The sequence below is a fragment of the Solea solea genome, chromosome 13 (assembly GCF_958295425.1).
Source record: "Solea solea chromosome 13, fSolSol10.1, whole genome shotgun sequence".
NCBI classification, from domain to species: Eukaryota; Metazoa; Chordata; class Actinopteri; order Pleuronectiformes; family Soleidae; genus Solea; species Solea solea.
In genome coordinates, this window is record NC_081146.1 from 15,451,684 (window position 1) to 15,466,695 (window position 15,012).

The following is a 15,012-nucleotide window of genomic DNA, read 5'->3' on the forward strand; positions in this document are numbered from 1 at the left end:
AGAACCCACGCACACACGGGGAGAACATGCAAACTCCATGCAGAAAGGCCCTTGTTCCAACTGGGGCTCGAACCCGGGTCTTGAACCCAGGTCTTCTCGCTGCAAGGCGAGAGTGCTAACCACTACACCACCGTGTGGCCTGTCATAGTATAGTATGTCGTCCAAAATCACATAAAAATGTCATAGTATAGCATGTCGTCCAAAACTATACGAAAATGTCATAGTATAGTATGTCGTCAAAAATTGGTCAAAAATGTCATAGTATAGTATGTCCTCCAAAATCGGTCAAAAATGTCATAGTATAGCATGTCGTCCAAAATTGGTCAAAAAAGTCATAGTATAGCATGTCGTCCAAAATCACACGAAAATGTCATAGTATAGTATGTCGTCCAAAATCGGTCAAAAATGTCATAGTACAGTATGTCGTCGGAAATGGTCAAAAAAGTCATAGTATAGCATGTCGTCCAAAATCACACGAAAATGTCATAGTATAGTATGTCGTCCAAAATCACACGAAAATGTCATAGTATAGTATGTCGTCCAAAATCGGTCAAAAATGTCATAGTATAGTATGTCGTCCAAAATCACATAAAAATGTCATAGTATAGCATGTCGTCCAAAATCATACGAAAATGTCATAGTATAGTATGTCGTCCAAAATTGGTCAAAAATGTCATAGTATAGTATGTCGTCCAAAATCGGTCAAAAATGTCATAGTATAGCATGTCGTCCAAAATTGGTCAAAAAAGTCATAGTATAGCATGTCGTCCAAAATCACACGAAAATGTCATAGTATAGTATGTTGTCCAAAATCGGTCGAAAATGTCATAGTATAGTATGTCGTCCAAAATCGGTCAAAAATGTCATAGTATAGCATGTCGTCCAAAATTGGTCAAAAATGTCATAGTATAGCATGTCATCCAAAATCGGTCGAAAATGTCATAGTATAGTATGTCGTCGGAAATGGTCAAAAAAGTCATAGTATAGCATGTCGTCCAAAATCACACAAAAATGTCATAGTATAGCATGTCGTCCAGAATCATAAGAAAATGTCATAGTATAGTATGTCGTCCAAAATTGGTCAAAAATGTCATAGTATAGCATGTCGTCCAAAATTGGTCAGAAATGTCATAGTATAGGATGTAGTCCAAAATTGGTCAGAAATGTCATAGTATAGGATGTAGTCCAAAATCGGTCATAAAAGTCATAGTATAGCATGTCGTCCAAAAACACACGAAAATGTCATAGTATAGTATGTCGTCCAAAATCGGTCAAAAATGTCATAGTATAGTATGTCTTCCAAAATCGGTCAAAAATGTCATAGTATAGCATGTCGTCCAAAATCACAATAAAATGTCATAGTATAGTATGTCGTCCAAAATCGGTCAAAAATGTCATAGTATAGTATGTCGTCCAAAATTGGTCAAAAAAGTCATAGTATAGCATGTCGCCCAAAATCGGTCAAAAATGTCATAGTATAGCATGTCGTCCAAAATTGGTCAAAAAAGTCATAGTATAGTATGTTGTCCAAAATTAGTCAAAAAAGTCATAGTATAGCATGTCGTCCAAAATCACACGAAAATGTCAAAGTATTGCATGTCGTCCAAAATTGGTCAAAAATGTCATAGTATAGTATGTTGTCCAAAATTGGTCAAAAAAGTCATAGTATAGCATATCGTCCAAAATCACACGAAAATGTCATAGTATAGTATGTCGTCCAAAATCGGTCAAAAAAGTCATAGTATAGTATGTCGTCCAAAATCAGTCAAAAATGTCATAGTATAGTATGTCTTCCAAAATCGGTCAAAAATGTCATAGTATAGCATGTCGTCCAAAATTGGTCAAAAGAGTCATAGTATAGCATGTCGTCCAAAATCACACAAAAATGTCATAGTATAGCATGTCGTCCAAAATCATACGAAAATGTCATAGTATAGTATGTCGTCCAAAATCGGTCAGAAATGTCATATTATAGTATGTAGTCCAAAATCGGTCATAAAAGTCATAGTATAGCATGTCGTCCAAAATCACACTAAAATGTCATAGTAAAGTATGTCCTCCAAAATCGGTCAAAAAAGTCATAGTATAGTATGTTGTCCAAAATTGTTCAAAAAAGTCATAGTATAGCATGTCGTCCAAAATCACACGAAAATGTCATAGTATAGTATGTCGTCCAAAATCGGTCAAAAAAGTCATAGTATAGCATGTCGTCCAAAATCACACGAAAATGTCATAGTATAGTATGTCGTCCAAAATCGGTCAAAAAAGTCATAGTATAGTATGTTGTCCAAAATCGGTCAAAAATGTCATAGTATAGTATGTCGTCCAAAATTGGTCAAAAAAGTCATAGTATAGCATGTCATCCAAAATCACAATAAAATGTCATAGTATAGTATGTCGTCCAAAATTGGTCAAAAAAGTCATAGTATAGCATGTCGTCCGAAATCACACAAAAATGTCATAGTATTGCATGTCGTCCAAAATCGGTCAAAAATGTCGTAGTATAGTATGTCGTCCAAAATCAGTCAAAAAAGTCATAGTATGTTACCCAAAATCACACATGTACGTCCCAGAATTGCAGGAGTGACTTGTTTCAACCAGGGATTGAACCCGGGTCTCTTATGTTGAAGTCAACAGTGCTAACCACTACTCCAACTTTGTGGAGCAATTCATTATTATTTTGTCCCAAATGACACAAAACATCACGGTACAGTATGTCGTCCAAAATCGGTCAAAAAAGTCATAGTATAGTATGTTGTCCAAAATCGGTCAAAAATGTCATAGTATAGTATGTCGTCCAAAATTGGTCAAAAATGTCATAGTATAGTATGTCGTCCAAAATCGGTCAAAAATGTCATAGTATAGCATGTCGTCCAAAATTGGTCAAAAAAGTCATAGTATAGCATGTCGTCCAAAATCACACGAAAATGTCATAGTATAGTATGTTGTCCAAAATCGGTCGAAAATCTCATAGTATAGTATGTCGTCCAAAATCGGTCAAAAATGTCATAGTATAGCATGTCGTCCAAAATTGGTCAAAAATGTCATAGTATAGCATGTCATCCAAAATCGGTCGAAAATGTCATAGTATAGTATGTCGTCGGAAATGGTCAAAAAAGTCATAGTATAGCATGTCGTCCAAAATCACACAAAAATGTCATAGTATAGCATGTCGTCCAAAATCATAAGAAAATGTCATAGTATAGTATGTCGTCCAAAATTGGTCAAAAATGTCATAGTATAGCATGTCGTCCAAAATTGGTCAGAAATGTCATAGTATAGGATGTAGTCCAAAATTGGTCAGAAATGTCATAGTATAGGATGTAGTCCAAAATCGGTCATAAAAGTCATAGTATAGCATGTCGTCCAAAAACACACGAAAATGTCATAGTATAGTATGTCGTCCAAAATCGGTCAAAAAAGTCATAGTATGTTACCCAAAATCACACATGTACGTCCCAGAATTGCAGGAGTGACTTGTTTCAACCAGGGATTGAACCCGGGTCTCTTATGTTGAAGTCAACAGTGCAAACCACTACTCCAACTTTGTGGAGCAATTCATTATTATTTTGTCCCAAATGACACAAACATCACGGTACAGTATGTCGTCCAAAATCGGTCAAAAAAGTCATAGTATAGTATGTCGTCCAAAATCGGTCAAAAATGTCATAGTATAGTATGTCGTCCAAAATTGGTCAAAAATGTCATAGTATAGTATGTCGTCCAAAATTGGTCAAAAATGTCATAGTATAGCATGTCGTCCAAAATTGGTCAAAAAAGTCATAGTATAGCATGTCGTCCAAAATCACACGAAAATGTCATAGTATAGTATGTCGTCCAAAATCGGTCAAAAATGTCATAGTATAGCATGTCGTCCAAAATCGGTCAAAAATGTCATAGTATAGTATGTCGTCCAAAATCAGTCAAAAAAGTCATAGTATAGCATGTCGTCCAAAATCGGTCAAAAATGTCATAGTATAGTTTGTTGTCCAAAATCGGTCAAAAAAATCATAGTATAGTATGTCGTCCAAAATCGGTCAAAAATGTCATAGTATAGTATGTTGTCCAAAATCGGTCAAAAAAGTCATAGTATAGTATGTTGTCCAAAATCGGTCAAAAATGTCATAGTCTAGTATGTCGTCCAAAATCAGTCAAAAAAGTCATAGTATGTTACCCAAAATCACACATGTACTTCCCAGAATTGCAGGAGTGACTTGTTTCAACCAGGGATTGAACCCGGGTCTCTTATGTTGAAGTCAACAGTGCTAACCACTACTCCAACTTTGTGGAGCAATTCTTTATTATTTTGTCCCAAATGACACAAAACATCACATTACAGTATGTTGTCCAAAATCGGTCAAAAAAGTCATAGTATAGCATGTCGTCCGAAATCAGTCAAAAATATCATAGTATAGCATGTCGTCCAAAATCGGTCAAAAAAGTCATAGTATAGTATGTCGTCCAAAATTGGTCAAAAAAGTCATAGTATAGCATGTCGTCCAAAATCACAATAAAATGTCATAGTATAGTATGTCGTCCAAAATTGGTCAAAAAAGTCATAGTATAGCATGTCGTCCAAAATCATACGAAAATGTCATAGTATTGCATGTCGTCCTAAATCAGTCAAAAATGTCATAGTATAGTATGTCGTCCAAAATCAGTCAAAAAAGTCTTAGTATAGTATGTCGTCAAAAATCGGTCAAAAATGTCATAGTATAGTATGTCGTCCAAAATCAGTCAAAAAAGTCATAGTATAGTATGTCGTCCAAAATCGGTCAAAAATGTCATAGTATAGTATGTCGTCCAAAATTGGTCAAAAAAGTCATAGTATAGTATGTCGTCCAAAATCACACAAAAATGTCATAGTATAGAATGTCGTCCAAAATCGGTCAAAAAAGTCATAGCATAGCATGTCGTCCAAAATCGGTCAAAAAAGTCATAGTATAGTATGTCGTCCAAAATCGGTCAGAAATGTCATAGTATAGCATGTCGTCCAAAATCAGTCAAAAATGTCATAGTATAGCATGTAGTCCAAAATCAGTCAAAAAAGTCATAGTATAGTATGTCGTCCGAAATCGGTCAAAAAAGTCATAGTATAGCATGCAGTCCAAAATCAGTCAAAAAAGTCATAGTATAGTGTGTCGTCCAAAATCGGTCAAAAATGTCATAGTATAGCATTTCGTCCAAAATCGGTCAAAAATGTCATAGTATAGCATGTCGTCCAAAATCAGTCAAAAAAGTCATAGTATAGCATGTCGTCCAAAATCTGTCAAAAATGTCATAGTATAGAATGTCGTCCAAAATCGGTCAAAAAAGTCATAGCATAGCATGTCGTCCAAAATCGGTCAAAAAAGTCATAGTATAGTATGTTGTCCAAAATCGGTCAGAAATGTCATAGTATAGCATGTCGTCCAAAATCAGTCAAAAATGTCATAGTATAGCATGTAGTCCAAAATCAGTCAAAAAAGTCATAGTATAGCATGTCGTCCAAAATCTGGCAAAAAAGTCATAGTATAGTATGTCGTCAAAAAATCGGTCAGAAATGTCATAGTATAGCATGTCGTCCAAAATCATACGAAAATGTCATTGTATAGTATGTCGTCGGAAATGGTCAAAAAAGTCATAGTACAGCATGTCGTCCAAAATCACACTAAAATGTCATAGTATAGTATGTCCTCCAAAATCGGTCAAAAAAGTCATAGTATAGTATGTCGTCCAAAATCGGTCAAAAATGTCATAGTATAGCATGTCGTCCAAAATTAGTCAAAAAAGTCATAGTATAGCATGTCGTCCAAAATCTGTCAAAAATGTCATAGTATAGTATGTGGTCCAAAATCGGTCAAAAAAGTCATAGCATAGCATGTCTTCCAAAATCCGTCAAAAAAGTCATAGTATAGTATGTCGTCCAAAATCAGTCAAAAAAGTCATAGTATATAGCATGTCGTCCAAAATCAGTCAAAAAAGTCATAGTATAGCATTTCGTCCAAAATCAGTCAAAAAGTCATAGTATAGCATGTCGTCCAAAATCACACAAAAATGTCATAGTAAAGCATGTCGTCCAAAATCACACAAAAATGTCATAGTATAGCATGTCGTCCAAAATCATACGAAAATGTCATAGTATAGTATGTCGTCCAAAATCGGTCAAAAATGTCATAGTATAGCATGTTGTCCAAAATCAGTCAAAAAAGTCATAGTATAGCATGTCGTCCAAAATCTGTCAAAAATGTCATAGTATAGAATGTCGTCCAAAATCGGTCAAAAAAGTCATAGTATAGTATGTCGTCCAAAATCGGTCAAAAATGTCATAGTATAGCATGTCGTCAAAAATCGGTCAAAAAAGTCATAGTATAGCATGTCGTCCAAAATCGGTCAAAAAAGTCATAGTATAGCATGCCGTCCAAAATCAGTCAAAAAAGACAAGGTATAGTATGTCGTCCAAAATTGGTCAAAAAAGTCATAGTATAGCATGTCGTCCAAAATCGGTCAAAAAAGTCATAGTATAGCATGTCGTCCAAAATCGGTCAAAAAAGTCATAGTATAGCATGTCGTCCAAAATCACACGAAAATGTCATAGTATAGTATGTCGTCCAAAATCGGTCAAAAATGTCATAGTATAGTATGTCGTCCGAAATCGGTCAAAAAAGTCAAGGTATAGCATGCAGTCCAAAATCAGTCAAAAAAGACATAGTATAGCATGTCGTCCAATATCAGTCAAAAAAGTCATAGTACAGTATGTCGTCCAAAATTGGTCAAAAAAGTCATAGTATAGCATGTCGTCCTTAATCGGTCAAAAATGTCATTGTCTAGTATGTCGTCCGAAATCGGTCAAAAATGTCATAGTATAGCATGTCGTCCAAAATCGGTCAAAAATGTCATAGTATAGCATGTCGTCCAAAATCGGTCAAAAATGTCATAGTATAGCATGTCGTCCAAAATTAGTCAAAAAAGTCATAGTATAGCATGTCGTCCAAAATCTGTCAAAAATGTCATAGTATAGTATGTGGTCCAAAATCGGTCAAAAAAGTCATAGCATAGCATGTCTTCCAAAATCCGTCAAAAAAGTCATAGTATAGCATTTCGTCCAAAATCAGTCAAAAAAGTCATAGTATAGCATTTCGTCCAAAATCAGTCAAAAAGTCATAGTATAGCATGTCGTCCAAAATCACACAAAAATGTCATAGTAAAGCATGTCGTCCAAAATCACACAAAAATGTCATAGTATAGCATGTCGTCCAAAATCATACGAAAATGTCATAGTATAGTATGTCGTCCAAAATCGGTCAAAAATGTCATTGTCTAGTATGTCGTCCGAAATCGGTCAAAAATGTCATAGTATAGCATGTCGTCCAAAATCGGTCAAAAATGTCATAGTATAGCATGTCGTCCAAAATCGGTCAAAAATGTCATAGTATAGCATGTCGTCCAAAATTAGTCAAAAAAGTCATAGTATAGCATGTCGTCCAAAATCTGTCAAAAATGTCATAGTATAGTATGTGGTCCAAAATCGGTCAAAAAAGTCATAGCATAGCATGTCTTCCAAAATCCGTCAAAAAAGTCATAGTATAGCATGTCGTCCAAAATCACACAAAAATGTCATAGTAAAGCATGTCGTCCAAAATCACACAAAAATGTCATAGTATAGCATGTCGTCCAAAATCATACGAAAATGTCATAGTATAGTATGTCGTCCAAAATCGGTCAAAAATGTCATAGTATAGCATGTTGTCCAAAATCAGTCAAAAAAGTCATAGTATAGCATGTCGTCCAAAATCGGTCAAAAATGTCATAGTATAGCATGTCGTCCAAAAAGTCGTAGTGTACTATGTTACCCAAAAACACGTCCCAGGATTGCAGGCGTGACTTGTTCCAACCAGGAATTGAACCCGGGTTTTTAAAGTTAAAGTCAACAGTGTTAACCACTACACCAACTTTGTGGAGCCATTCTTTATTATTTTGTCCTAAATGACACAAAACATCACGGTATAGCATGTCGTCCAAAACCGGTCAAAAAAGTCATAGTATAGCATGTCGTCCAAAATCGGTCAAAAAAGTCATAGTATAGTATGTCGTCCAAAATCGGTCAAAAATGTCATAGTATAGCATGTCGTCCAAAATCAGTCAAAAATGTCATAGTATAGTATGTCGTCCAAAATTGGTCAAAAAAGTCATAGTATAGTATGTCGTCCAAAATCGGTCAAAAATGTCATAGTAGAGTATGTTGGTCAAAAAAGTCATAGTATATAGCATGTCGTCCAAAATCAGTCAAAAAAGTCATAGTATAGCATGTCGTCCATAATCACACAAAAATGTCATAGTATAGCATGTCGTCCATAATCACACAAAAATGTCATAGTATAGCATGTCGTCCAAAATCATACAAAGTCATAGTATAGTATGTTGTCCAAAATCGGTCAAAAATGTCATAGTATAGCATGTCGTCCAAAATCATACAAAGTCATAGTATAGTATGTTGTCCAAAATCGGTCAAAAATGTCATAGTATAGCATGTCGTCCAAAATCAGTCAAAAAAGTCATAGTATAGCATGTCGTCCAAAATCAGTCAAAAAAGTCATAGTATAGCATGTCGTCCAAAATCGGTCAAAAATGTCATAGTATAGTATTTCGTCCAAAATCGGTCAAAAAAGTCATAGTATAGCATGTCGTCCAAAATCGGTCAAAAAAGTCATAGTGTAGTATGTTATCCAAAATCCCACAAATCCGTCCCAAATACGTTTTTGACAAAAAAGTCATACTTTAGTATGTCGTCCAAAATAAAAAAAAAATCATAGGTTAGTATGTTAAGTGTTCTGGTGATGTCATTATGCCTATGTGCATATGAATAATTACAGTAGAATATTTCCTTGTTTTTCTTTAAACAAAGCAGGCCTGAGAACAGAGCCTAGTTGTCTTACATCATGTGTGTTATTTTTGTTTGCTCACACGCTTAATTACCAATAGATATGAAGTACTTCTCGTTCTTCAAATAGGACTTAAACTGGATTTGAAAGTCTCACCCAGTTTTACAGTTTGTGGTGTGATTTGTTGTGGCTGTCCATGGAACATCAACAACACGGAGGCTGAAAATCCATTGTTTGGGTGCAGTAATAGTGAGTGTCAACACCTTGAAAGGTGCAGTCTGTGTGCAAGATGTGACTTTCCTACAAGTGAAAGCACTTGTAGGAAAACGTCTGCTGCCAGTTTATGAAAGCAGGGGGAGGAAGATTGGACAATGAAAAGCACAGTATCAAATACTGTTTCAACACACACGGATGTGTTGATATTTTCACTCGTATTTCCATGGTACGTTCTCACAGATTTAACGATGACTCATTTATCCGTCTATCAAAGCTATGTCAATAGAATTTGTGCGGTAATCCTGTTGTTTGTTTTGTTCTCATGGGCGGACAGTCAAGAACTGAAAGACTTGTTTACTTACTGTCCATGTGTGTATATAATGTATGTATACAGTGTGTCCATAAAATGTACATGTGCATACATATTATGTTTACAATTTACAGCCACTTGTATAATACCATACTTATGCAACCAACGTTTCTGACGCTTTGTTTTCAGACAACTGTTTTGTTCCTTGTTTTTTTTCTTGTCAGTGTGCTTGGGTGTGCTTATTTTCCTTCCTGCCTTGGGATCTTACACATTAAAGCTACTTTACTAGAACTACTCTTAAAGGCTCAAACTATAGAATTAGATATTGGCATTTTGGTTAGACATGATCAGACAAACTATAATGGGACATTTAAGATCTCGCATTTTTGGAGGAACCAGTTCATCCAACTTAAAAATATGAGTAGACAGAAGGAGTGTACATTTATTCAAGTACATACAGCCAAGACAGACTTTAGTTGTGTTATAGAATAAATATTGAATGATCAACGGCAGTAAACACTCAAAAATGATAAGTTAACGTTGAAACCAAACAGCAGAAATTTGCATGTACATCAGAATGTAATTTTAAAGTGAAGCCATTGCTACTGCACGACTACATACCCTGATGCACTTCCTCTCACACACATTCTCACAAAATGAAGGGTCATAAATGAAGGTGTAAAACTAAGCCACGGGTTAACTGCTGTATGCAATGTGTCCCTGTTTGCCTGAGCAAACTGAGCCTGTGGCTTAGGGATTCTCTGTGCTAAGATAACTTGGAATGTGAACAACACTCCAGGGTGTGAGGACCTCGCAGCTGGTCCTTCTTTGTCTCCTCTGCACTATTCCGTATCTTTTTTTTTTATTATTGTCTGACCTATAATGCTGCTACTATGCTTCACATTACTGCTAAGCTGCTTTTTCAACCCAGTGGTTTCCTTAATATTCCAGTATGTGGGTGGTCTTTTATTATGTGGGATATCTACAAAGAAGTCATTGAGGGTTCCATTCAAACCGAATTGCAATGGGCAGTGAGTTAAGATATTGTATTGTCAGTATTGCTATCTTTCTAACGTGAGATGTGAAAACCCCTGAATGAGTCACAAAGGCAGGCTCGACATGTCGCAACAGAATGGGAGACAAGTCATTTCACATTTAAAGATGATTTCAAATAAATCAAATAAAAGCAAATTAGGATGTCATATTACATGTTCAAGATAGGAAATAGGTAGATGTGTAAGACTTAATTCAAAGCAAAATAACAAACTCAGGACAGCATAGTTAAATCTTGTTGTGTGCTCGTGGAGAGGAGCAGAGCAGAGAGAATGGCCTACGCCTACGCTTACGTGATCTTAGCATTCTGGGTCCAGGTGACTGAGCTGCATAAAAATCTATAATCCTCACACAGGACTCTGAAAGTTGTGCTGTGTATAGTATTTAAAACACATTTTTTTGTATTGTACCTTTGAAAAAAGACAAGACCACTGCATCAAAATGATGGGCAGTGTTCTTCTTTCTTGTGCTTTATGATTTACAACATGACTCCAGAATGAAAGAAATAAAGATATTTTACTACTCCTATGTTTTGACTACTGTGGAAACAGACCTGTTGCTGAAGCCTTACTGTTCTCCTTTATATAAAATCAGTAAAGCTGTAGGTTGTATGATCACTTCAGTACAACTATTGTCAGACCATAGTCAGTTGCATCTTCAGTGAAGGTACTGCCACACAAACAAAAATCTTAATTTCTATTGGCAAAGCATTGTTTAATTTAGAAATACTGCTCATTCATTTTTGTTTGAGACTGAAGTGCAGTGTTGTGGCCTTCCTGACATTTCATTGGTCATTACCATCAGCCTCGCAGCATCATCAGCTATCCATTAAGACGGATGATGGCTTGTGTCTGGCGTGGTGCCTTTCAAACCACGCTGCCACAGGCCAGGGAGGAAATGTTGTGGCCATGTTGTGGCCATGTTGTGGCCAGATGAATTAGAGCACACAGGCACTTCAAATCTGAAGAAAGACCCATGGGCGTCACCAGTCAAATATCTCAATTTGAGCCATGGCTGTTAATAGAGGTCCCAGTTTTCTCTCAACTTATTTCTTGTTCTTCTATGGTTTGCTCTTATACTTTCTTTTTGACTCATATTTCAGCATTAACCCTTCATCTTCTCCTCTTTCTTTCAAACACTGTGCTTGTTCGATGTGTTTCACAATCAGGATCCTTTCATAGAATATGAGGATTGATCCAGTTCTGTGGCCATACAGTAATAATATTCTTTTTTTTTTTAATTCAAATCAATATCACGAGGCACGTGGCATCAGACATCTTGAATCGTGGGTCAACTGGGGGATCAGTATCTCCACTGCCAAAAGGAAGAAACTTACCAGATGGTTAAAAAGACTAAGTAATGTTCTGGGAAGCTCCCTCAAGTAGACGTGGTGCCAGAAAACATAAAGATGGCTAAGCTACTGTCCCTGATGGAGAACATGTGACAGCTGCTCTTAAAACTCACAAAACCTCAGCAGCAATGATCCAGTTAAACTCATTTATTTGCTTATTTTTATTTTTTATTGTACTATTTCTGCCATTTCTATTTGAACTCATTGAAATCACACACTGATAATGATAGCTCAGAGTTTAAAATGATCATGAATAATGTCAGAATCTCAGTTTAGAAGCTGTTAATGCATGATCCTATGGTCTACATGCATTTTATGGTCTGAAGTGGTCTGTTGTGACAAAATTAGAGAAAATAATCCATTAAGTCTCTAATGCATGGGTTTCTAATGTGCGGGAATGGTGCACTTTAACTCCAGCCCCCTGCATTTCACTTCACTCTCAGCTGCTCTCATCCCCTCATATACCTCAAACCCAACCCAGCAGGACTCACTTCATATCCACAGCAGGAAAGTGTCTGCTGCAAAAGGTAATGACATAACCTCACCAAGTATGTAGCATTAATCCCTTATCTTCCTTACTTTTTCATAGTCTTTGTATTGTAAACATATCTTTACATTATGTTGATATTCAGAGACACCGAGTGGAAAGATGTAATACAACCCCACGAGTACAGCACACTAAAGCTGTGAAATAACACTCATTAGGCTACTATTTCAAAAAGGAAATACTTTAACTATTAGTGCTCACAGCAATCAGCGCAAAATTCAACATTAAATGCTGGTTATGTAACACGATCTGCGATGTCTCAAGGACGGCTGTGACTTCAGATTCACTTAAGGGCTGATGGCAGCTAGATTGTAATGTTTTCAAATCGGATGCCTCCTAAGTGAACAAGCATCTTCAAATTATGGATTTATAATTTGTGGAGCCGAGCATACTGTAAGGAGTGGTGCTGACATCATATACTGGAGTGGACTACAACACTGGGAGTCCAATGTTGCCAGCCCAGTGTGAATGAACACGCCCAAACTTAGAGTTTGAAAGTTTATTGTCAGGACGTGCTCTCACAGTGAATACTGAGTCTATACAGTCCATATACTCCACTGTGTAAAGCTGTGTTTTCCTGTTACTTCTATTTTCTCCATACCTGCGATGAGAATGTGTTATAAAATGTGTGAGGACTGTGTTTCCCCTGCTGCACACAGGACGTGACTTGTTTTCTGTTCAGGCAGATGGAGATCAGATTGTGTAGAACCATAAACAAAAAGAAAAAACCTTCACGAGTGAATTCTAATGCTTATAAATCCCAGTCATTCAGCAGTTTGATTGATAAACATGTCCCACTCCTGTGCTGCTGCTGATAGTTTTGTTTGACAGATGAAGGACGCAGCAGAAGACCAAACAGGCAAAATAATAACATCAACAACACTTACATGCTGGGACAACTTTATTATTAACATTGCACAACATTGCACGCCACTGGCGTTCAGCAGGGGTGAGGCTTGTGCTACTGGAATCAACTTCTCCTTTTAACTTAAGTATCTTTATGCCTTTTTTACCTCCTTTTTGTAGTATACATCAGTTATATTATGTGGACATGACAAACTTCTACTTCCCCTTTGATTTGAATGTGTCCTTTCAACTACCTATCAAATGCAAGTACAATATTCACTTTTTTAAATCCAATTTATTTTCCTGCTAAAGCCCTGTGGTCGAGACTGAGAGTGAGAGTGGCTTGTGGCTTCAGTTAAAGGAATACTTAACCAATTTGCATTTAGCTTTGTATTACTAGAATAGGGGTAATATTTCTGAAAAAATTCTGCTTCCCAACCTCAATTTCCCCTGAGTCGAGAAATATCATCATTCTTTTTTTTGTTGCGTGGTCCGAGGCTTTTGAAACTGCAACGCTAATTCCGCACTTCTTAGACCCGCTCGTAGGGGGGCGGGACCTCATTCCCAGAATGTAAACATTGTCCACCAAATGTCACCGGTGAGCACATAAAGAAAAAAATCAAGATATTTCTCAACTCAGGAGATACTGAGGTTGGGAAGCCCAATTTTTCAAAAATACTACCCCTATTCTCGTAATACAAAGCTAAATGCAAATCAGTGAAGTATTCCTTTAATGCCTTGAGTGTGTGAGAGGAGTTTGTTGGAGGTGACGGGCATTGGTTGTAGCAGAAATCAAAGGTCACCATGTTAGTAGATGTAAAGACGATATAAGCTTGCAAAAAAATGCATGCTAAAATACATAGATTCAAATGTATCGGCTTCAAAGTATGATACATACCCCAAATAAAACGTGGATTGTCCCTTGCAGTGTCGTATACGCCGAAATCCTCGACCATGATAGCTTCCCAAAATTTACAGAGGCGGCATGAGCATTCTAAAAACAAACTGTACACTTGACAGCAGCAAGAAGCAAGATTTAGAGCAACTTATCTATGCTTAGCTATGCCACTGAAAGTTTAGCTGCCTGCAGTTGTTTTGCTTTGGCGAAGACGTGGTAATCTACTGTAGACAGTGAAATCCACACTCAACATACAAATATAGAAACAGTTTCTCTCACAGCAGAAGCACAGTAGTATTTGGACCTAAAGATATATTGGGCAGGTAATAGAGTATCTGTTGGTGTCAATAGCAACAGCATATTTTGGGTTTGTTGATGTGGGTTTACTAGTGCTGTCAGCTGATGGAAGTGTTGACAACATCTGTCCCAGGCAAATAGCACTCTCTTGTGGGCAGACGAAGCAAGTGCACGTCAAGAGCCATTTCTCATCCCTGGAAAGTAAACGCATTACTGATCTGATGCCAGACAAACATACTGTACATACACTAATGCACTGAGGCAGAGAAACAGCAAAGCTTTGGCCAAGTATCATGAAACGTCCTCATGACTATACATTTATCACTCCACGCAAGCTGAAATTAATGTTGAATTACAATGGAGAGGCAAAAGTGAGACAATCAATCACGTTGGCTTGTCAGCAGTGATGTCAATGTTAAGTAATACAAGGGTCGGAATGCTTTCTGAATGAATTGTATCTGTAAAGAGCAAATCTACTTAAGCACCATCACGAAGGCAGCGGTCTGATTGTATCTCTGTCTCATCCTGATTACAGCGTTCCTCTGTGTGCGTTTAAGAGCCGACATTTCATTGCACAACCCATTTGAGCCGTGTGTCTACTAGCAGGACACATTGTGTTCATATAAGTAGGTT

At 36.8% G+C, this 15,012-nt stretch overlaps 1 protein-coding gene across 1 annotated transcript in view; it reads right to left on the minus strand.

The window, feature by feature from the left end:
- Window positions 1-14,272, minus strand: part of entpd3 (ectonucleoside triphosphate diphosphohydrolase 3) — a 29,215-nt gene extending 14,943 nt beyond the window's left edge. The window contains exon 1 of the mRNA XM_058647109.1: window positions 14,083-14,272. The gene's annotated coding sequence lies outside the window, so the exon portion shown is untranslated. The remainder of the gene's footprint in view (window positions 1-14,082) is intronic.
- Between the last annotated feature and the right edge of the window lie 740 nt (window positions 14,273-15,012).